The sequence below is a fragment of the Pelecanus crispus genome, chromosome 19, assembly GCF_030463565.1.
Source record: "Pelecanus crispus isolate bPelCri1 chromosome 19, bPelCri1.pri, whole genome shotgun sequence".
Classification (NCBI taxonomy): Eukaryota; Metazoa; Chordata; class Aves; order Pelecaniformes; family Pelecanidae; genus Pelecanus; species Pelecanus crispus.
In genome coordinates, this window is record NC_134661.1 from 2,883,597 (window position 1) to 2,905,730 (window position 22,134).

Consider the following 22,134-nt stretch of genomic DNA (forward strand, 5'->3'; position numbering starts at 1 on the left):
GGGAAGGTCCCTCTGTATTTCTCTGCATTTCCGAGGCTTTCCGCGTGCATGCCGGTGTCCCATAAACACTAATGATGGGCATTATGTTTTGAGGCCGTTTGAAGGGAGAATGTAAAACCTAATAGGCAAAAATATGCTTCTCCGTGCAAGTTCCTTAGGAAATTAAACACAGCCTAGCTTTCAGCGGTGCCTGCATGGGTTTTCCGACTCATCTTTCCATGGAACCGCTGCGCCGGGGGGCTCGGCTCTCCCCCGTGGAGCTGGGGTGCGATTCCTGAGCCCCGTTGCAATCGGCTCAAACCAGGGGAAGTTGTCTCTGGAGTCATTGGCAGGTGGAGAAGCTAAAGGAGGTGAGGATTTAAGAGCCTCGATTCCTCCTGTTGCGCGCTGGGGCTGTGACTTGTGATAATGCCCCTAGGCGCCGACTGTAATGCACGTAATAAATTAAAACCAAAAATGTGATTACTTTGTTGCTTGGAAGACAAATGCGTGTGCCTGGGGAGTAACAAAACATGTTTGATTTGTTGTTGTTTTTACTACGTTTACTATTATTATAACTTATTCCAAATTATTCCAGCCTGAAACAGGGAGGAGGCTGTAGCTTGCAAACCTCCTTGGAGAAGGGGTTTTGGGAAGGGACTTGAAGGAGGCAAATCCTATAAAGCCGAGTGATGCGGCACGGAAAGGTCCTGCTTGTCTGGATGTCGGTGGGGGAATTGGGAAGGTCTGGATAACGGCAGGAGTTGACTGGAGCGGGTGCACATCAGCTGGATTATTTACATTAGCACGGTGCTGGGCGCTGGTGCGGAGAACAGAGGCGCGATAGGGGCGAATGCTTCGCCGTTCAAAATGGGTCAGACTGAGTCATTGCTCCGCTTTTTGGGACATTTTGTTGGATGCTTGCTCACTGTGGGTAACCTTCAGCTTGGAGATGAGTCCTTGACTTTGGGTCTAGCTCCATTCTCCACTGAGCAGCGTTGCCCGGTGAGCAACGCGCTCCCGAGACCCTGCAAGGCACCCATGGGCACGACTAAAGGAGGATCCGCTCTTATTTTCTTCCCCGTAGGAGCAGAAATCGCCAAAGAAAGCTCCATCTCCCATCATTCCTGACTAGGGAAAAAAGAAATGGAGCTTCTAATACCCGTCTCCGCAGGAGTCTCTAATGCTAAAGAGCTTAGAGGGAGCACTCGTGACTTTGAGAAGAGTAAAAGCCTCCCTTGTCCCCTAAGCGCTGTCCGGCTCAGTGAGCCAATACGCTCTGATAACATGGCAGATGGGTATTTCTAGCATTTGTTTTGATGATGAAAGTGTACATTGTGCTCAAAGATGCCCCCAGGACACATTGTTCTCTGGGTAAAGTGATGAAAATTAAAACTAAGTTTCCTAGGTCAAAAGGACGCTCGTTAAACCGTTCAGGCCTAAGAGGAAAAAGAGGGGGGAAAAAAAAAACCCAGCTAACAAAACCCAATCCTTTCCTTAAAGGAAATTGCCTCTAGGGAAGCTGTAGGGGATGCGGGGTCTGTTTGTTGTTTGCCTGCACCGAAAAAGCTGGTTTTGGATGATGATCTTGGTGCGTCAGGTACCGTGCACGAGCAGGTTTGGGGCTGGGATGCTGGAGGGACGGAAAACTCTGGGGTAACTCTTGTTTTCGGGTTGCATCCAGCGCACTCGTGCTAGCAAGGAAAATGCAAAGCCGTGAGGTTTAATCGAGGGAGAAAACGTCAGGACTCGGTTCGCTGCATCAGCAGGCAGCGGGAAGTTGGGGATGTGCTGGTTGGTAGAGCTAATGGTGGGAGAAGTATTGCGGGAACGGGATCACAGCCTATGCCGCTGTAATGCTGCAAGACGCGTGCTGCTCTCTGCTTCGCAAAAAACAACAAAGGAAGGGGCAGCTGGAGGAGAATGCAGATTTCACGTAGGTTTGGGTGCAAGCAGGGACCACGCGTGCTCCCCGGTCCCTCCGCGGCCGCTGGGCTTGTCCCCTGCTTTCTAACCCCCTCCGTGTTTAAGAACCAGCCGGGAACCCCTAAAGAACCGCGTTGCCCTTGGCGAGCGGGAAAGCACCACGTTGTGGAGATGGGAATGCCGATCAGCGGGAGCGAGGGGAAGAGAGGAGCAGCGTGTGGCCTCTGCAAACCGCCGGAGAAGTGGCACAGTTACTCGGCGCCGCTCGGGTGGCTCGGGGAGGGAGTTAGGTTTAGCACTCCGATGGGAAGAGTGGTCTTGGATTCTTTCCGTAACCGCAGCGTTGAGACAGCACGGGCAAATTGTTTCCCCTCTTTGTTGCCCCAGTTTCTCCGGTTACTCAAAACGGTGCTGATTTTTAGCTGCTGCCTATTGGAGCTGTGGGCGAAGCTTGGTTTGTTCTTGCCGAGTGCTTGGGCACTCCCAGAAAAGTGATGCCGCGGAAAGGCAGGGCACTTTTTGCACTCAGTAGCGGAATACCAGACGCTTCAGCTATTGTATTTGGGCTCTACACAGTTGTTACCCCATTTAAGAATAGGCAAAAGCCAGCCAGGCCACCCAGCAACTGATCGTCTCTCGTTATTCGCAGCGTTCAAGAGATCAATTCAGAAGAAAATCCCAGTTTTGGAAGCGACCTCTCCCCTCCCTCCCTCCCAGAAACAACCCCAACCCAACAATCCTCACGCTTATTTTTCTGTGTGTCAATTTTTGTGCGCTATAAACCGTGCTGTACCTCTCTGACTGCTTTCCCCCTTATTTGTTATTTGATTTGCCCTCCAGAGATCAGCAAAGAGCATCAAACGTCATTTTAGCTCTACCCTCTAGATCAAGGGAGAAGATTAATAGATGAGGGCTTTTATTGCGTGGGTGTGTGCGTGCTGGGGTGTAGAGCTCGCTCTTCTTAAACGTTTTCTGCCTGGAATCGAATTTGGGCCTCTCTGTGCAGAGTTGAACCCGAAATTCCTCCTCTCTGCCCCCAAAAACCCAGCAGAAATACTAATCCCCTTGGCAGCAAGAAATGCCCTGGGGCCCACGGGGCTTTTTTGTCCTTTTCTCCATCCTCCACCAGCCCCCATTTATTTTCTGTCATTAAACGGTCTCCTTTTGATCTGGCAATTAATTTCCAGACAAACCCAGAAGTACAGGAGCGTGCACGGGCGCGCGCATCCGCGAGCCGGAGACGGTTTGGTGGCACCAGCTGTAATTCCGCTGCGGATCGAGCTGATTTCTGCTCCATCCCTGAACCGTAGCAAGCACCAGATGCAACAGGTGTTTGTAGGATTAAGCTGTTCTATGGAAAAAAATATATCTGAATGTGTGTGTGTGTATATATATCTTTATTTTCTTTTTTTCCCCCATTCTTCGCAAGCTTTTTCCTTTGGGGAGCGGCAGGGCTTTTGTTTAGGAGCTGCACACCTTTCTCCGTGAGCAACGCTTTCAGTGCGTGGAGCTTGCTCCCACCCGCTTCCAAAGCCAAGCCGGTTTTCCTGGCGCTCCAGCTGATCGGGAGTCCCGCTGTAATCCCAACTTTCCTTTTCGCTTTGAAGTAAGTCTCTATTCAGGGTGGTTAAGCACAAAAGCTCAAAAAGGCAGATGCTGAGGGCTTAAAAACCGGGAGAAAAGAGAAAGAAAAAAAAAAAAAAAAGGAAAAAGGCTGCGAGTGCATCTTTTTTTAATCCCTTTGTATTTTACGGGCTGTGTTCACCTAATGAGAAATACCAGGGGGAAGGGCAGCCCTTCGGACCAGCAGTGAGGCACGCTGCATGGGAAGAGGTGGGAGCTTGAGTTCATTAATGGAGCTCCATAACGGCGGGCCGTGCCTCAGTTTCCCTTTTTCTGCTGTCCCCTGTGCCGAACCGGGCGCTGGCGAAGGGTCCGGGGACCGAGCGCAGCCTTGGGCGATGCTGGGGCACAAAGAGGTGTCAGGATGGGGGATGCAACCTGAATCCACGCCTAAAAGGCGCTTAAAACCCTCTCCACTTGACTTTAAAAATGAATTTATTCGTAATTCGCTCTCTCTGTATGTACTATTAAGGATTTTGGCTCTCGGAAGTTTTTTTTTTTTTAAGACGTATTACTTTTATTTTTTTTAAAGGGAGCACGTGAGGGGGAAAAGCAGCTAAGTTCACCTTTAAGGATTTATTATTGTTTCTCTAGAGCAGGTATTTACCAGGGGTATTTCTCTGAGGAAATGACTGTCGATTATAAAAAATAAAATAAAAGAATAAAAAAAAAAAAAAAACCCTCTTCTCCTGAAGCCAGTAACCTTGCAGAGTGATGGATTGTCTTGCTGAAAGTGGAGTTAGGGAGGAATGGAGAAGGAGAGGAAGAAATGTAGATACCGTAGTATACTCCAGGGGGTCGGGAAAGGGGTATGAATTATTAAGTAAAATTAATAATTGAAATAATTAACAGCTGCAAGAGATTTTTGTCCATCCTCCACATAATAGGGTAGCAATGTTTAGTATCAAGCTGTAGTAACCACTAGTAATTTGATGTTAATTAATTCGTTGGCTCAGCATTCCAAGCATTTATGGGTGTTTTCTTTCCTTATAAATATATTAATAAGTTTAAGTAATTCTACAAAGTAATTTCGAAAATAAAAAAAAAGTCTCAGCAAATGGCAAGTCATTTATTTTTGATCAGTAATTAAAATGGCTTTTTCCCCCCATGAATGTACATCAGAGGAAAATGGCTTTGTTCCGAGGAGCTTCTAATTTTTATTCTTCTTCCTCTGATACGAATCGATAACGTTTGCTGTTTGGGGCCAGACCGCTGCGCTCTCAGCATTGCGATTTTTTTTTTTTTTTTTTTTTTCCCCCCATCGCGGGCTTTGGGAATTTGTTGCTGGGTCTCCTAAAGACCAGAGGTTTTCTTTCCTCCAGCCCCATAGCTCTGACCCCCTTGGATAATTTAGGAGGGGCTGGAGGGAAGGCTCCAAAAGACGTAGCGTAGCGATGGTGGCTTCTGTTTGGGGCAGATAAATTTGGAGGTGCTGCGTAGCTGTGGTTGGGAGGCGCAGAGCCCCTCTCAAAGCCCTGCCGGGAAGTCGATCCATCTCCCCGCGATAAAGAGACCGATTAATGGGGTGCAGCGGGGTTTATTGCAAACCCCAGTGCTCTGCAGCGGGCTCGGAGGTGCAGGGTGCGAGGAGACGTGGGGATGCTTACAGCATGGACGTGCCTGGGAGGCTGCAGCGCTGCTCTGCCGACCTTCAGCTCCTTCTTCGGCGGGGGCAGGACCCCAGACGTCCCTGCTTTGAACAGCGAAGGCGTCAGACCTCTGTCCCCAGGTTCTGGTGTCTCCTGCTCACGTGCGTCTTACGTTCTTTGCTGTGGTGGTGGTGGTCTTTGCTGATGGCAGAGGTGGCACTTGGGGACATGGTTTAGTGGGCATGGGGGTGTTGGGTTGATGGTTGGACTGATGATCTTAGAGGTCCTTTCCAACCTTAATGATTCCTGGTTTTTACTTTCATTAAAAAATAATCCAGCCCCCAAGCCAGGAAACATGAAATTGCTGCTCTACCCTTGACTGGTTTAGTGGTGGACTTGGTAGTGTAGGTTACTGGTTGGACTGGATGATCTTCAAGGTCTTTTCCAACCCAAACGATTCTGTGATTCTACGAAAAGGCTGGCCTGGATGAAGTCCTCTCGGGTGGTTGCAGTTCTACAACTTCTCAGGAGGCCCAGGGAACCCTCCCGGGGGTAAATTTGAGCCCAGCAACGCTGAGCCCACGGTCCAAGTGATGGCAAGCCCTGCAGCTGGTTATCCCCGCGGGCGAGGCTTTGCGGGATGGGATGCAGGTTTTAAGGACCTTCCCACGGGACCAAACAGTGCCGTACCTCACTGAGGGGAGAGGAAAAATCACGGTGCGTGGGGGAAGGAGGGGAACAGGGAGAGTTTGGTAACAAGAGGCGGAAAAAGAGCAGTGATGAGGGGATTTTTTTTCCCTGGGCTGGGCTCAGAGGCATCATCACCTTTCTGAGTCCGTATGGGGCTACGAATTGAAAAAGGCATTTCCCACACGACAGCAGAGAAGGGGTTTTCCATGGGCTGACAGCTCCAAATTCAGTCTCGGGCCACGCTGCTGGATGCAAATTCCCTTTGAGAGCCGAGGCGGTCGAGGCTGTGCCCTCGGTGCCATGCTTTGCTTTCCACCTGGGGAAACCGAGGCCACACCGACACACGGCAGAACAAGGCTCAGGGCTCCAGGCAGCGCGATTTGGGCTCCGGATTGGGGTCTGGGAGCCCGGTGGGGTCGGGATGCTCGGCGTTCGGGCTGCGTGCTGGCCGCGGTGGCAGATGGGGGCTCTTGGATGGGAAATGGCATCGCCCTCCCCGGGGAGCACCAGCATCTCCTCTGCAGGCAGCAGCGGCGGTGCCTCCCTTGGCAAAGCTCAGCACAAAACAGCGGAGCAGGGAAGGGACTAAATCCCGTCCTCGTCAGCAAGACGGGGCTGAGATGTATTTCTGTCCCAGCTGGTGGGAGAGAAGGTCGCAGGGCGGACGGATAGCCAGGCTGGTTTTGTGTTGGGTAGCAGGGGCAATCTGGGTGCTGAGCTGGAGGGATGGAGGAGAGAGTCTCAGGAGGTGGAGCAAAAGGTGGGAAATACATTTTTTAAAATTTTTTTTCCCTTCCCTGCAAGTGCTGTGGGAGCTGTGAGGTGCCCGGCAGCCGGGACCGACTGCTCCTGCCCCAGGGAGTGAAGGAGCCTTAAAAGTTTGAGGTTAAAACTCCTGGGGCTCAGCTATAGCAGCAGACTTCTGCGCATTTCTCCCACTCAGGGATTTGCCCTATGTTTAATTTTTTTCCCTGACTGCTTTAGTGACTCTGTAAACGTTGTGGAGTTTTTGTGTATTTTTTTTTTTTTCCCTTCCTGCTAGATGAAGTGGGTTTAGTTTTTATTGAATCAGTTTCCTCCGAGGATAGGGGTTGCGAGTGGATAAAACCTCTTTCAATCCCATAAAAATGCCGTCAGGGGATTCACTTAAATTTATTTAATCCTGTGCACTTTATCGCGGTCACTTCATCATGGCAGGTAAGTGGATGCTAATGGATCCCTTCTTTTTATGGCCTGCAGCCTCCTGGAATTAGATCCCCCAGCTGCAAATCTCTCGTTTGTGGTTGGCATTTTATCTTCTTTCTTTTATTTGATTAGCAGGGGGGGAGCGAGAGGCCGGGCGCCCATTTCAGGGTATTAAGGCCAGGAGAGCTCATTGCTCTAATCTAGTCTGACCTTCTGGGTAGCACCAGCCCGAATTTCACCCGGAGGAGATGCTCTGCGAATGTCAGGACATGAAATCCTCCCATCCGATCCCGACAATCCGGGGTCGTGCTGCCAAAAACGCGGGAAGCTTTTGCTCTTCTCTGCCTGGGTGGTGAGTCAGAGTTGATGTGAACATGCCTCTTCTGATGGGCTGATTCACTGTCCTCCGAACCTGGTGGGCCCTTTTCATTGAAATGTTGAACTTCATTGTCACTAAACCATTTTCTTTTATAAAGTTGAAGTGTGTGGATGCTTTCAGGTGGAGGTTGTTGAATTGCCTGCTCCATTAATGCTTTTAAAACTGGGAGACTTTTTCCCTTTGCTGTCACAATTCTGGTTTTTTGTGGTTTTTTTTTTTTCTTGGTGACCTGCCTCCAGCATTTCGCTTCGGCTGCTAAATCTGAAGCACTTGTCCTGTCAGACCGCTGAACTTGAGCCTGTGTTTGTCTGCTCGGGCTCAAGGCTGCGGGATGCTGCCCCCGTAACCGCGTGGTCCAGGCCCCCCTTGGAGCTCCAGCGCCTTGGCTTAGAGAGGGAGAGCTGCGTGGGCTGTCCCTCGTGATGCTCTTGAGCCCTTTTTACATTTACATCTGCCCGGGTTTAGCATCATGCCAGTGACGACACGTGGAGCTCGGATGGAAATTCAGACCCACTTAGGCTTTGGTGGACCTAAGGGCTGCAAGCTTTGTGCGTTGGGGCATCGCCACGTTGTCCTCGGCGGCAGCAGGAGGGACTTTGCTCTTTGCAAATCTGTCCCAAGGCGCTGAAAAGCAACCTCAGGCCGTAGTTGAACGCGTTGCAAGGTCTTGTCTCTAGCAAAGCCTTAGCTAGGGGCTCTAACAGAGAGTTTCCTGATCGCAAATTGTCCTTTTGCAGTACCAAGCGCCAAAACTGGTCCTAACTCCAAAATGCTCTGCAAAGAAAAAGCAAAGCCTGGAGTGGGGAAAATGAATCTAGCAAAGCACCGGTCATCGGTAGCGCGGGAGGAGCGGTGTGCACTGATCCCCGAAGGGATTTACTGCCTCTGGGAAGGGATCCCCCGCATGCCTGAGCATCCCTTGGCACCCGCTCCCCTCCCAGTGCCTCCCCGGGCAGGGGAAGGCTGGTGTCAGGGTGTTAATGAAAAAACTAAATAACTCTTGAAATGCAAAGCCATCGTGTGAAAAAACAGAGGCTGATTTTGAATTATTAAGGAGCCCTATCGCGGCTTGCTGCTGAGAGAGAGAGAGGAAGGGAGGGGATATTGGTGTTTGGGAAGTCCAATTATTTCTGAACTGCAGACAGTCTTATTAACTTGGGCAGAAAATTAATTAGTCTAATTAGAAAACCTCATTGGAATTTGGTGAGGAGTTACTGGGGGAGACGATAGTGGCAGGGGGGGAGTTGCGGAGCGACAACAGCCGTGGGAGGGAGAGGACAGAGGGAAACGCGAGCGATGGGGGAGCTGGTCGGATTAATGGGAGCAAAAGAAGCCCGGGAAGAGGTGGGAGAGAGGCAGGAAGATTTTGTTTAGTCATAACGGTCTAAATTTGGCAATTTTTTTTGTTTTTTTTAAACATGAGTATTCCTATATGCGCACACTCATATATAGATATTTTTATATATATATGAGTATTCCTGTATGCGCACAGTCACATATATATATATTTTTATATATATACACACACAGTCTTATATATGTTTTATATATATATAGAATATAACGCAGAGAAGATTTATCGGAAGGTTTCTGTGGGTGGCTGTATTTCTGATACGCCAGTCCGTCAGCACGGGGTTTTGTTAGAAAGTGCTGGGTGGGTGGTTTTTTTTTTTTTTATCTTCACGGATTTATGAAGTCCTTAAAACATCTGTTCCATCCTGATTCCACAGTCCTTTAGCGGCTCGGGGGGAGAGAGAGAGATGTTCCTCGGCGGAGCTGTCTGGCTGCGTGCGGTTTGGATAGAGACACGTTTGCTGAGTGTTAATAGCAGTGATGGAGGAAGGGGGAAGGGAGCAGGATCCCTTCTCGGAAGGAAAGAAAATTCATCCTGATGGTCCGGGCTTGGCGCTGGTGGGATGAAATGCTGCAGCACGGGAGGGGAAGATCGGGATTTGGGATTGGGCTTTTTGAAGGAGTCCTGTGGGAGTTCAGTAAGAAATGAGCTTGTTACTGCCTTCCTCCTGTGAGCTGCTGGTTACAAGAGCGAGCGTTTTTTCACTGTAGGCTGGAGATAAACACTTGATTCTTGACCTTTTTGACTCAAGAGTATTAAGGCCAGGGATGGGTAAAGACCAGGATCTAGTGGGCAGTCTCCCCGAGCCATCACAAAACCCAGCATCCAACCTTCTAGTATTAAAATAGCTCCAAAAAAGTAAGATAAAACACAGATTTGGATGAACCCGAGTGCTACGGCATTTGGGATCTCAGTCTGATCTTTGGGTTGCTGCTTTTCCAAGCTGAACCGACGCATGGGCGTAACATCCATCCATCCATCCATCCGTCCTTCCGTCCATCCATCCGTCCGTCCATCCATCCATCCATCCATCCGTCCTTCCATCCATCCGTTCTTCCGTCCATCCATCCGTCCGCCCATCCATCCATCCATCCATCCGTCCTTCCATCCATCCGTTCTTCCGTCCATCCATCCGTCCATCCATCCATCCATCCGTCCATCCGTCCGTCCATCCATCCATCCGTCCTTCCATCCATCCGTTCTTCCGTCCATCCATCCGTCCGCCCATCCATCCATCCATCCATCCGTCCTTCCATCCATCCGTTCTTCCGTCCATCCGTCCATCCATCCATCCATCCGTCCATCCGTCCGTCCATCCATCCATCCGTCCAGCCATCCATCCGTCCATCCATCCGTCCGTCCATCCGTCCCCCCGTCCGTCCGTCCACCCACCCACCCACGGCAGGGGCTATGCCTGCATTTGCAGCTCAGCTGCCTGCAAATCTGCCCCTTCCCGGACCACGCTGCCTCCCCCCAGCCACGGCCCGCGGCCGAATTTGCAGCCGCCCGTGGGTGACATTGCGGGGTTTTTCGCAGCGGCTGAGCCAACTCTCCGGCCTCGCAGGCTGCGCGGTCCCCAGGTCTTCCCCGGTGCCTTTGCTCTTGATGGCTTTTCTGCCTGTTACTGAAATAACCTGTCAAGCTCAAGCTAATAATGAGCCATAAGTCAGATTCTCTCTGGTAGGTTGCCCTGGGTGTCTATCACAATCTTTAGGGGTGACCCAATTATGATAATTGGCCGATCTTGCTAGTGGTGTTCCAAAAGAATTGCCAAACAAAGGAGGAGAAATAAAAGGTGCCTGGAAATGCACGGAAACCCCAAACGGAGCTTTTTCAGGGCCCCTTTTGGCACGAGGTGCCTTTAATATTAACCTCTTCAGCCTGCCCTGCTCCGATACCTGCAGGGAACGGTGAAACGACCCCAAACGCGGCGGATCCAGGCGATGCTCCGCGCGGGCCAGCATCACTTGCCCCGTCCCCAGCATTGCTGGCGACCCAGAGACACGGCCGTTTGCTCGGCGTCAGGCCCAAGACTACACGTTTAGGGCAATCGTTTCGCTCCCGCTCGGTGTAAGACCGTGATTTCGCAAGAGCATCTCGGATTATTCAGAGACGGACCCAAGGAGGGAGGGAAGAGGAGTGATTTCTTTTCTGTCGGGCTGTGTACGACATGTACCTTCCGTTAGTCAGGGCAAGATAAAGGGAATAAAGCCAATTTCAGCCCCTTCCTTGCTCCTTTCCATCCCTCACCTCCCACCTTCTTTTCCCCCACGCACCGGCCTTGCGTAGTGCACCGGTATTATTTCTGCATCAGAATAATAATAATACAGAGAGAACATACTGTTATGACTGCTGTGACCTCCTGCCCAGCGTGCTCCGCTGAAACGCTGTTGGAATTGCAACTTGGCACCGATCTTTTTAGTGAAGGATCGCTTCTGGCTAATCTATAATTTACAAAACACACTCAGATTCATTTTTATGGGGTGTTTTGATACGGTGCCATTTAAAAATCAGAAGGAAACGATGCACCTTTCGAAAGGTTGCTCCCAGTTCCTCTTGCTCTTTTTTTTTTTTTTTTTTTTTTTGGCGGCGGGTGGGGAGGGCATGTTATTTTTCTTGCTGTTACCATCTGAGCGGAGAAAGGGAAGTTCTTTCTATCGCAGCGTTCTGGAGTATTCCCCGCAGTGCCGGGGACAGAGCCTCGTGTCGCGCCTACGCCTTCAGTACCCGAGCTGGCTGCGCTCACTGTGACCCTCTGTGTATTCCTGCTGGCTTTTCCCCCCCTCCCTTGGCTTGTGATACGTATTTAGAAGCAGGAAAAGGATGCGTTTATTCCACCCTCGGCTTTTGCACAGGAGGGCTGGGCAGGGAGGGAGAGGGGGCCCTCGGTGACCCCCTCCCGGGTGATGCTTGGACGTCGCAGCTGGAGCGCCGAAATGTCCTCGCTATATATATATATATATATATATATATATCCTCGGATATAAACCTCCTGCTCTACCAGGCGTGAGAGGGCTCCTGCTGGCCGTGGGCTGGCTCGGGATGGAGCGCAGAGCCTGTTTTGGGGGCCCAAGGCTTGCTTCTCGGCGGCAGTGCTTCTCCCAGGTGTTTTATTGCCTGCAGGCTCCTCTACGCTTCCGTATGCCGTTTTATGGTGCCCCTTCCTGACTAATGCGAATCCCACCCGGCATATATTAGCAGGAAGGGCATCGTTAGCAGGAAGAGCAGCGCCGCAAGAAACCAACCATGAATCTTCTCGGGCTTGCAGGGCTCTGCGAATAGCGCAGGAGGGATTAAATATGTTCGTCTTTATAGTCCAAAGGGAAGGGAAGAGGTTTCTCATCAGGCCCCGGCTGCGGCGTGTCCGTGGTATGATGATGTAGCTATAATTAACCTCCTCCCCGATGGAGACTGAGCTGCTTTTCAGTCACCGGCGAGTTGCCCGGCGTGGGGAGGCAGTGTCTTGAAGCAGGAAAAGCTTCGTATCTGTTGATAAATAGGGGCCGTGATCTTCAGCAGCCAAGTACTTGAATGCAGGGAGCGTCGGCAGACCTCGTGCTCATTTATATCGGTGCGCAGGCTGAAGTAGGTAGTGTTTTATGCCTGCCTTCATCCATGCAAATGGGGAACGCCAGCCCGCTGGCAAGGAGATCTGCGCTCTTTGAGAGATATATAGGAAATAGCTTAACTTCGCTGACATTTCCATGCAGTCCCAAAGAGCTTGAGCTGTTCTTTTATTAAAACCTCGAGGACAGAGTTGGGCAAACCGCTTTCTGCCCCCCAAAATATTTGTTAATGCAGCTGGGTGGATGGTCTGCCGTCGGGTGGCTTGCAGGGAGATGCATGACGGGGGGTGAGCAAGGCTTTGCAGCTCGACAGAGGGTTCGCGTGTACAGCTGGTCACCTGCAGTGGGATGGAGGGATGCAGCGGGGTGTTGATGCTAAAAAATGGGGTGAGGTGCCCCAACCGCCCCAGGAAGGTGGACTGTGGGAGCGAGAAGGTGCTGTGGAAGGCGAGACCGAGTGACATGGCGGCTGATGGGGGCTGGCAGGACGGGACGTTGGGCTCCGTGTCCTTGGGGATGCCGTGGTCCCAATGACTGGGTTAAGAGGCATCAAACCCAGCGCGATGTCTGAGGAGGAGCAAAGCAGGCTCTGGGGATGAGCACGTGAGTGAGGAGCATTAAACAGAACAAAACTGATAATGAATGCTGCTGTTACAGCACCTGTCACAACTGCTGAGGAGTTTCATACTGTGCAATTTCAGAAGGGAGAAACATCTTTCTGTGATGATTTCCCTTTTTTTTTTTTTTTTTTTTTTTAAAGAGGAAAAATATTCCACGCTCTTAACGCCTATCTTCCATTTTAGCTTTTTTTTATCCCTTTTGTAAAGGCGGGGAAACTGAGGCAGCGTATCGCACAGGCAGATCTGGGGGCGAGGGCTGGCATGGGTTACTGCAGTGTCGCTCCATCTCCTACCCCACGCGCCTGTAAATCCTCGGTAAGGACCCGGGCAATCTTATTTTAAGAAGCCCATGTCGCCGCGACTTGCTGCATGGTTAATATTTAGGTCAGCAGAATCTAATTCCTTTTAAAATCATAATATTATCATTGTAATTGCAAACGTTTTCATTAGGCGGTCGCACTTGGGAGCCTGGCACATGCCTGCAAAGGGTTTTTGTTTCTCGCTCGGGCGTCCCGGCTGCTAAGCAATAGCAAAGAAATACTTTGTCCCCCTTTACCCCCCTCCAAAACCCAGCTGCTCTTCCCTGGGGGAACCATCATCCTCCGGAGAGCCCTACAGCCCCGTACGATGACCAGGAGTTACAAAGTACCTTGGTGAATGCCACCAAAGCCCTCAGTCCCAATCCAATATGGATTATTTTCTTTTTCTTTTGCGCTACCTGCCTTCAAACAGGCCTTGCACCCAAGGCGGTGCGAGCACCTGGGGAGTTGGGGATTCGCAGCCGTACCCTGCGAGCATCCGAGCACGGGCGCGGAGAGACGCGAGAGGTGTTGCCAGGCTGTCACTGTGCTGTCGCCTTTCTGCCGCGCTTTAAATTCACCAGCGGAGCGAATTAGCTTTCCTTAAGTGAGTTATTGTGTCTCAAAGTCAGGGCTCTGCTTCCCGAGAATAAAACAAAACTCTCTGGAGATCCGGTCTTAATACCACCTGCCTGGAAGTCCTGATAGGGGGCTTAATGCTGAAATGAATATTCATCCTTTGCAGTGGGAATTGTGGTCCTGCTCCCCATCTCACGGGGGATTACAGCCCTCTCCCGGAGGGGTGGAGTTGGTGACGGCTTGCTTTGGGATGGGGAGCAGAGGAGGGGCCACCTGGCCCCAAATATCCGTGTCCCAGGGCTGTAATGCAGCAAGCTGTAGTCCTGATTTTCAGGCAGGGCTGGTGAGATGCTGCCTTAGCTTGGGACAGGGCAGAAAAAATGATGCCGCCTTCCCCGTGGGCTTGCTTCTCTCAAGTCTAAAGGCCCAGGACTGACAGATAATGCCACGCTGCTGCTTGCAGCGTCCGTCTGGCTGGCTGCAGTACCCGTCCGAGCATCCTGGATGCGTTGCACCTTCGCACCAGGAGCGACCAGCCGCAAATGCCTGTGCTGTGCAGGAATCGATCCTCCAGCTGGAAATACTAGCGAGAAAACTGCGGGAACCAGACCCCGGATAGCAGAGCTCCTTGCAGCTTAGCTGTCCCTAGCTGGGGCTGGACAAAGCCGTGCCAATCCCTGCCACGGCCCGCAGGAGATAGCTGAACTTCGTTATGCCTTGTTTAAATAACATTTTTGTTTTTACAGCGGCTAATCTCTCCAATTCCCCTAACGCCTTGCCGCTCGGCGATATCCGCCGGGGATAATTGGGACGGTGCCGGGATGCGGGGCATCTCCCGCCCCCTCGCCAGCACCGGAGGATTTTGAGTGCAATTTTTTCTTGCTCATCAAACGGCAGTTTTCCTCGCCAAAATCACAACCTGTGCAAACTCTGCCCTAATCAAATCTATCAAGCCCCAATTTAGGAGCCTGGCTGCTGTCTGTTTATCAGGGAAATGGACTCGAAATTGGCCCCTTTAATGGAAACCCAGCTCTCGCACAAGTGTTTGAATTAATGGCAGTGCCTGCTGCGAGCCGGCAAGTTGGGCATTTGATTCCAGTTACAGGAAATTGCCATAATTTCTGCTCTGCACTCCTCTCAAGTGACACTAAGCATCTATTTTTTTTTTTTTCCTTATTTATTTATTTTGGGAGAGGAGGATGGCATTGTACGTGGGCGCTTTTCCCCACCTGAAGCCGCCGAGGGGTTGTCTTGTTATCATGGCAACCCCTGCTTAGTAGCAGACCTTTTGTACACTGAAAAAGGGAGAGAGAAGGGAGGTCTGGAGGAAGAAAAGGATGGTTTGGAGGAAGAAAAGGATGCAAATAAGATCTTCAGGGCTGGTTTCAGAAACGGGACCGTTGACGCGTGGCTGTTGGGTACTGCCTGCAGCCGCTGTGCTTCTCTGGTATCATCAAGCTGGGAGGAGCAAGGGGTAGCCCAGGAGATGTCCACTTGCTGGGGCTGGCCCTCCGAGGAGCGGCGCGGTCTTCGGGGTGCCATCCCCACAGAGCATCCCTCCTCCCGGTCCCTCGGAGCCATCCTGCAAGGGTGGCTTCTCCTGGCAGAGCTCCTCGTCCCACGGCAAGCAGGCATCTCCTTGGGTGACCTCCTGGAGAAGCAGCTCTCTCGCACACACCCTTGCCGAGGGACACCGGCTTCTTTATTTAGATGCCTAAATACAAGTATGTAAATATCCCGCCCTGCGCTTCAGCTGCTGCGGGTCTGAACTCTTTGCTTTATCCATGCCTGAAGGTCATCCTCATCCCCCCGGATGCTCAGTTGGGTTTGGTGCTCTTTTTATATTTTTCCTCCCCTCCTCCTTTCCCGCTGGCAAAGGTTGGTCATGGAGTCTGAACCGCCGGGGCTCCACTCCCGGCTGTAAACCAGGGAATATACTGAAACCGAGGGAGGGATGCGAAGATGAATGCACGGATGTTTGCGGAACATTTAACACTGTCATGAGAAGCACCAGAGAAAGGCTGAGGAGGAGGTGAATAATTTTGTCTCCGGCGCGGGTTTGAACAGTGTAAAATAAATAAGGGCTGGAGCCACCCGAGCAATGAGGACCTGTGCCGAAGCCTGCTTTGGGATGGGGATCCGGCAAGAGCTGTGGTTGATGATTCTATGATGCCCACTCTAACGTCCAAGCACTTGACTCCTCAACCCTTGCGCTGGTCGCTCAGCACGTCCTGGGGTTTCTCTGTAAGGCAAAGCAGAGGGATGAGCTGAAATCTCGGGATGCGGGATGTGTCTTTGGGCGTTCAATGAAAGCGATGCCAGAAGACGGAGGGGGATCCCGCATCTCCCGGCACGGTGGCAGCGGAGCTGCTGGCTTTTTCCTTTCTGCCCTTGGGTGCCTCTCTCCCTAGCAGGCTCTGTAAGACCCAAACAAGAGAAGTGAGTTTCTTTCTCCACCCTTTTAAAATTATTTATCTAGCTCTTGCTTTGCCTGGGTTCAGCACGGCGTAGAATGACTTACATCTGCTCAAGTTAGGATTCTTTTCTTTTTAACCGGACCTGGCCCTAAGTCATGCAGCGCTCCTCGGCGGAGCTGTACATTTTCAGAGGCAGCCTGGCAGCCAGCGAGCAGGGCATGAACACCGGCAGAAATGAGTTTTTGGGTGTACAGAGGGCATGAGGAGCTGTTGGCATCCCCTTCCAGGGAGGGAAGGGGCTGTGGGAGGGATGTGGGCAATCGTGGCGGTGGCCCAACGACCCCCCAAAGCACTTGCTCGGGCTGTTTGTGTAGGAAAATTGGAGGAGGTGGTTCTCTTTTCTTCCTGAAGGAATATTGTTTTAAGAAATGATGGCAGGATGGCAGTATAGGACAGCAAGTAAAATGCGGAGGAGTATAGCCTGCAGGTGTGTGTTGTAACATCTGTAAATAAGGCTTTAAAAAAAAAAAAAAAAAAGCATGATATGCAGCTGCAAAGTTCCTAAATCAGCTATGGTGGTGCATACATCAGTGTCAGCTGTGTGCCAGCGCTATCAGGTCCCAGCGGCTCCCGCCTGCTTTCCCCAGGCAGAGGTGGCTCAGGAAGGAGGAAAGTGGGACCTGATCCTGTTTTCCCACATGGAAAAACAGGGAAAAAGCCCCCACTGTGGGTTCGGTGGTGCCTTAATAGAGCTGGCAGCTGTGGGGGAAGACGTGGTTTGTGGGTTTAGGGCATCTGCTTTGTTTTCCTGCTGGTATGTGAGCACTGGCGAGCCCTTTTGGTGCATGCAGATACCCCTTTTTGCTGGAATAATGTGCCCCCTCTTTGCTCCGGGGGATCTGCCAGCAATTCTGCAGGAGGTCTTCACCCTTGCGTGGGTGTGTGCACCTGTAAGGGTGTGTTGCACCCCTGTTTCGCACTCTAGACCCCGCGTTTAAGCAGCAGTCGCCGCTGGGGCTGAACGCTGCTGTGCACTTGGGAGGAGAAACCCAAGGGTATCGTTAATGCCTCGGTATCCATCGCCAGCAAGCAGCCTAATTCGGGCCGTGCTCCCCGGGAGGAAGGTTGCAGCTATCTCTTTCTGCCCTGCCTGTGCCAGCCAGCGCCGTCCTATGATCCCGGCTGACCTTCTTAAAAGGGATCAACCGGGTAGAATGAAGAGATGAAGAGTTAAAGGGAGGAGCCGGGGAGGGGGAGGAAGAGGAATGAAATTAGGAGCAAGATATTAATAACCATGTTAAATATTTATCTGACCTCCTTTCACATGATCCTTTTTAATGGTGACCCAAAAAGCTGATGCGCTAATATTCGCTCTGGCTCTCCTTTCTGCCTCTCTGTCAAAGGCTTCGGGTTTTGAGCGGGGAAAAAAAAAGTTCCTTCTCACCCGCCCTGGGAGGGAGATGTTGGGCTGTGGGAGAGATCGGGGTCCCCAAGGAGCCTCGATTAAAAAGTGATGCTGCTGAGGAAGGGGACTGTGATGGGAGCAAACGTCCTTTGGGAGAAAGACAAAAAAAATTGAGAAATACGGGGTGACGGATGGAAGGGGTGGGACAAGAGTGAAAATATCTCATGGGAGTTGCGGTGGGTTTGTCTGGCAGTCACCAGCACCGTTGCACATCGCCCCGGCCCGTTTCTGGCACGGATCGGCTTCAAAGGTGGAACCCTGAGCCAAGCCACACCAGCTCCCGAGTCTCCGGGGCGCCCGGGGCTTCTCCATCTCTCCGGGCAATGCTGCTGGGGCGTTTTTGCACTCCAAACCCAATGCTGCACTTGGGAGCTCCTCAGGTCTCTCCTATCCCTCTTGAAAAGACAAAACGAGTAAAATTTTTCTGGAAAGACAGCCTCTAATTAGATATTTGCTGCAGACACGGACGCTAATCCTGTAGTTCCCCCGCCTTAGTATTGCCCATTCCCACCTGACTGAAGGATTTGTGGGTTTTGTTTAAATTTAATTTATTTCTTTTTTTAAGCAGTCCTGTTCTCAGTGGCTCCAGGCGTTTTGAGCTATCGCTCGGGGAAACACCGCTTCCTTTAAAACTCAGGCTCAGACCTCAAGGGCCAGGAAACATTACCCGCCCAGTGAACTATGGGTGATGCACAAGTCATTAGCGAAGGTCTGTGAATTCCTGACCATTTTTCCTTCCCTGTGCCTGAAAACGTATTGTGTTGGAGCGCAGCAATGCGTGCTGCGGTCTGACCTGTAGCTGAAGATGAGAGCGGGAAAGTGCACGAGAGCGGCGGGGTTTCGGCTGTGGCTGTGGTTAAGTTCTCCGAGGCAGGTCTGAGCTGGGGGGCGGGGGAAGATCAGCAACAACTTAGTGTAATTTTAATGCAGGGAGCTGCTTTATGTCTTTCTGATCACATATTTTCTGCTTTTCCATTTATCCCTTTGGTTTTCTTCTCCCGTCAGCTCCTGAATTGCAAGGGCATCGACTGTGCATCCAAACGGGTCCGTGTTTTCCATCAACTCGTCAGCTTGCCTTTTGCTGCTGAAGTGCCTGCTGTGCTTTCTCTCTTGTTTTGGTAGCTCAAAGCCCGTAAAAAGCCCTTGAAAGCCAACGTGAAATATCCTCTCATATTATAGTATTTGTCTTTTTAAAGGAAACTGAATTCATTAGAAGCGGGGCTGAAAACCGTAGCGGGGTTTTTTTCTAATCTCGCCAACGTCAGCCCCCTGGGATGACACCCTTTCAGTTGGCTTGACTCGATCCTCTGAGGTGTCATTTGTGCGTTCAATTTAAGCATCAATTAAGCGGTAGCATCGCCTTGCTTGGCCTCAGTTTCCCCTTTGCAGGATGGAGCTGATGGCGCTTACCCAGCTCTGTAAAGTCCATCTGAGATCTAAACCCGGTGAGTCTTGCCCTTGCTCCGACAGCCTGCAGGCTGGGGAACCAACAAGCATTTTAGTGCCAACAAAACACCCCCGATGCTTTTTTGGGGGGGTTAAATTAATGGAATTAGGGATAAAAAGTGGCATTTGAGTCCAGCGTCAGAGCACAGCGTAGGACAGGACTGTGTTTTTCCAGCAGGATGGCTGTTTCCAGGACCTGCTGCAGGAGCGTACATTTTAAAATAAATTGCATTTATTTTTAGGGGGAAAAAAACCCAACCATATTTTCTGTGCATTCCTGGGCTTGTCCTGGGTGGGGAGTGCTGCTGAGAGTCTTTCGCGAAGTCCCTATCACCACCGCCGCTAGCAAAACAGAAATGCGTTTAATCTTACTAAATGTAATCTTGTTGTAGAACAGGAAATTCTCCGCTGGTCAGAGAGGATATTAAGATGTCTGCTCTGAAAAGTGTTTGAAATTATCATCATTAATCTGGAAATGATTATTGCTTAGTTCAAGCTGAGTAACGTGAAAAATAAAGTTAACCTGAAGTGTATATGGTGAAAAGTAAATTGGATTTTTAAAAAGCTCTCGTTTTCCTAATGGAAGATAAGATTAATAGCACGACTCAGGAATTTAGAAAAAGTGCAGATTTCCAAAATTTAAAAGCAACTGGTGTTTAAGATGTTCAGAAACCTCTCAGTCAGGGAGGTTTCTGCCTGGTGCTCTCCCTGCAGCAGCTCTGTGAAAAATCCAATCTCTGCAAATTGTATTAAGAGCACCCCAAATCACTGATCACCCAGAAAATAACTCTGGACACCCAGATAAAATGGTTCTTGCCTTTCTTTAAAGTGGGTTTTCTTAGTGTGGATAACAAGTGTGTTCTCCGGCTCCAGTAAACGTAGAGGTGTTTTAACCCACGGGAGCCGAGGGAAGGCGCAGTTGCAAGGCGTCACGTGCAATTGCCCGCGGTCCTTTTCGCAACCACCGAGCTCACCGCGACGTGGAAACATCAGCGTTGAAGAGTCTCTTCTCTTCTGCGTCTCCGGTTCAGCGCGGGGCAAGGCTGAGCTGGAGGCGTCGCAGCCGGCAGGCAGGCTCAGGCAAGGGCACGGTGGGTGCCGATGTGTGAAATGGGCTGCAGGCGCTTAATTTCACCTTAAATTAGTGTAAGAGGGGACCTGAGCCTCTCTGATGAGCAGCGCCAAGCTGTCCGGGTCTGACTGTCTACAACTACCTGAAAGGAGGGTGTAGTGAGGTGGGTGTTGGTCTCTTCTCCCAAGTAGCTAGCGATAGGACGAGAGGAAATGGGCTCAAGCTGCGCCAGGGGAGGTTTAGACTGGAAATTAGGAAAAATTTCTTTACGGAAAGGGTGGTCAAGCATTGGAACAGGCTGCCCAGAGAGGTGGTGAAGTCCCCATCCCTGGAAGTGTTCAAAAAACGGGCAGAGGTGGCACTTGGGGACATGGTTTAGTCCAGTCTACCCTTGATTGGCTTAGAGTAGACTTGGTAGTGTAGGTTAATGGTTGGACTGGATGATCTTAAAGGGCTTTTCCAACCTAGACGATTCTATGATTCTGTGACTTCCAGCAGAGATGTGCTCACGCAGAGTAGCTGGGAATCCCCATCTGCGGGCCTGGGGCTTCCTCCACAACCTCTCGCTGAAGGTTTCTGGCATTAATATAGCCTTTAATTACTATTATTATTAATATAGCCTCCCTCGCCGTCGTCTTTGGCCAGGTTTGGGTTGGTTTGTGTTACAGATGCGTCCTCGTGTCTGCTAGAGCTGCACTGCTTTCGGCTGGAATATGTCCTCGCAATGGGAGCCGCAGTTGACTTCTGCTTCGGAGCCGAGCCAGCGCCTGGCAGATGGAGAAAGCCACATGATGAAAAGGAAGGCTTTGGGGGGAAGTTTTTTAACTTGTGTTTTGAGCGGAGAGATTTGAGATAATTTCTGATATTCCCCTCTGGTTGTCAGTCCTGTCTCACGTTTGTTGCTGTGAACTGTCCCTGGTCTATTTTTTCTCTAGCTTTCTCTCAGATTTGGATCTGAGCGCGCCGTATCCTGCTGACGCCCACTGATCTCTGATAGCACCACCGTAATAAATCCTGGGTGTCTTTTGCCTCCTCGATCCCCATTGAGGCTCCCATCTTGCATGGCCCTGATACCCAGGCCCATGGGGCCGGCAAACTCTTGTCCCCACACGTGTTTGCATTGATAGAAGGTTAATGCCGATGGGGTTTCACAACTTTTTGATTTATCGTCTTTCGGCATTCATCACTCTTTTCTTTAAATTAAAACTCCCTCCAGATGGGGTCTCTGACACAGATTTATTGATCTGCAATAAAACCTCCCTCATAACCTGTACAGCTGCCCATTCATCTTTCAGCGAAGGAGGGATCATTTCTCTGTGGATGTCCCAAGAATGAAAGCGAGCTGCTAACTTTTTCCCCTCTTCTGCCTGTCTCTTCCCCCCCTGACAATTTCCATGCCTCATCTCGGGTTGTTTACAAGGCACTAGATGGGAACAGCATCATTTCTGAGCTACTCCTCGTGCCCCTTCCATCTTCAGGTGCCCAGAAGGTGCCGTGGTGGCAGAAAGGCCAGCTGGAAAGGTCCCAAGTGATGGTGCAAGCCATAGGAGTCTATTTTAGATACTGCAAGTCCTAATGAGGCTTCTATCCCTGACTCTCACGGGGATGTGCAGAGGGAGGGCGTAATGGCAATAAGTTGTGGCTTCTCTCGTGCAAGAAACAGCTATAATTAGATGCTGAAAGAAATTCTAGCAAGATAAGTTGGCTGGAAAATGTAACGATCTCCTTGTTTGTGACTTCTCACATTCGCTTGTGTGGTTTTTTTTCTTTTTTCCCCCCACAAATGGCTCAATTTCCTAACCTAGGAGGAACCCATCTGAAAATGTTGTCTTGGGTGGTGATGTGATTTTGCTCAAGTTTGTTTTTTCTTTAGTGATGCGATCACACCTTCCAAAATGGTTTCAATCTTGAGCCGGAGTTACTAGCAAAAGCAGTTGTTCTGAGA

General features: G+C 50.7%; 1 protein-coding gene across 1 annotated transcript in view; it reads left to right on the forward strand.

The window, feature by feature from the left end:
- Positions 1-22,134, forward strand: part of LOC104037330 (protein CEPU-1) — a 365,392-nt gene that overhangs the window by 147,946 nt on the left and 195,312 nt on the right. The gene's annotated exons all lie outside the window — the stretch shown is intronic.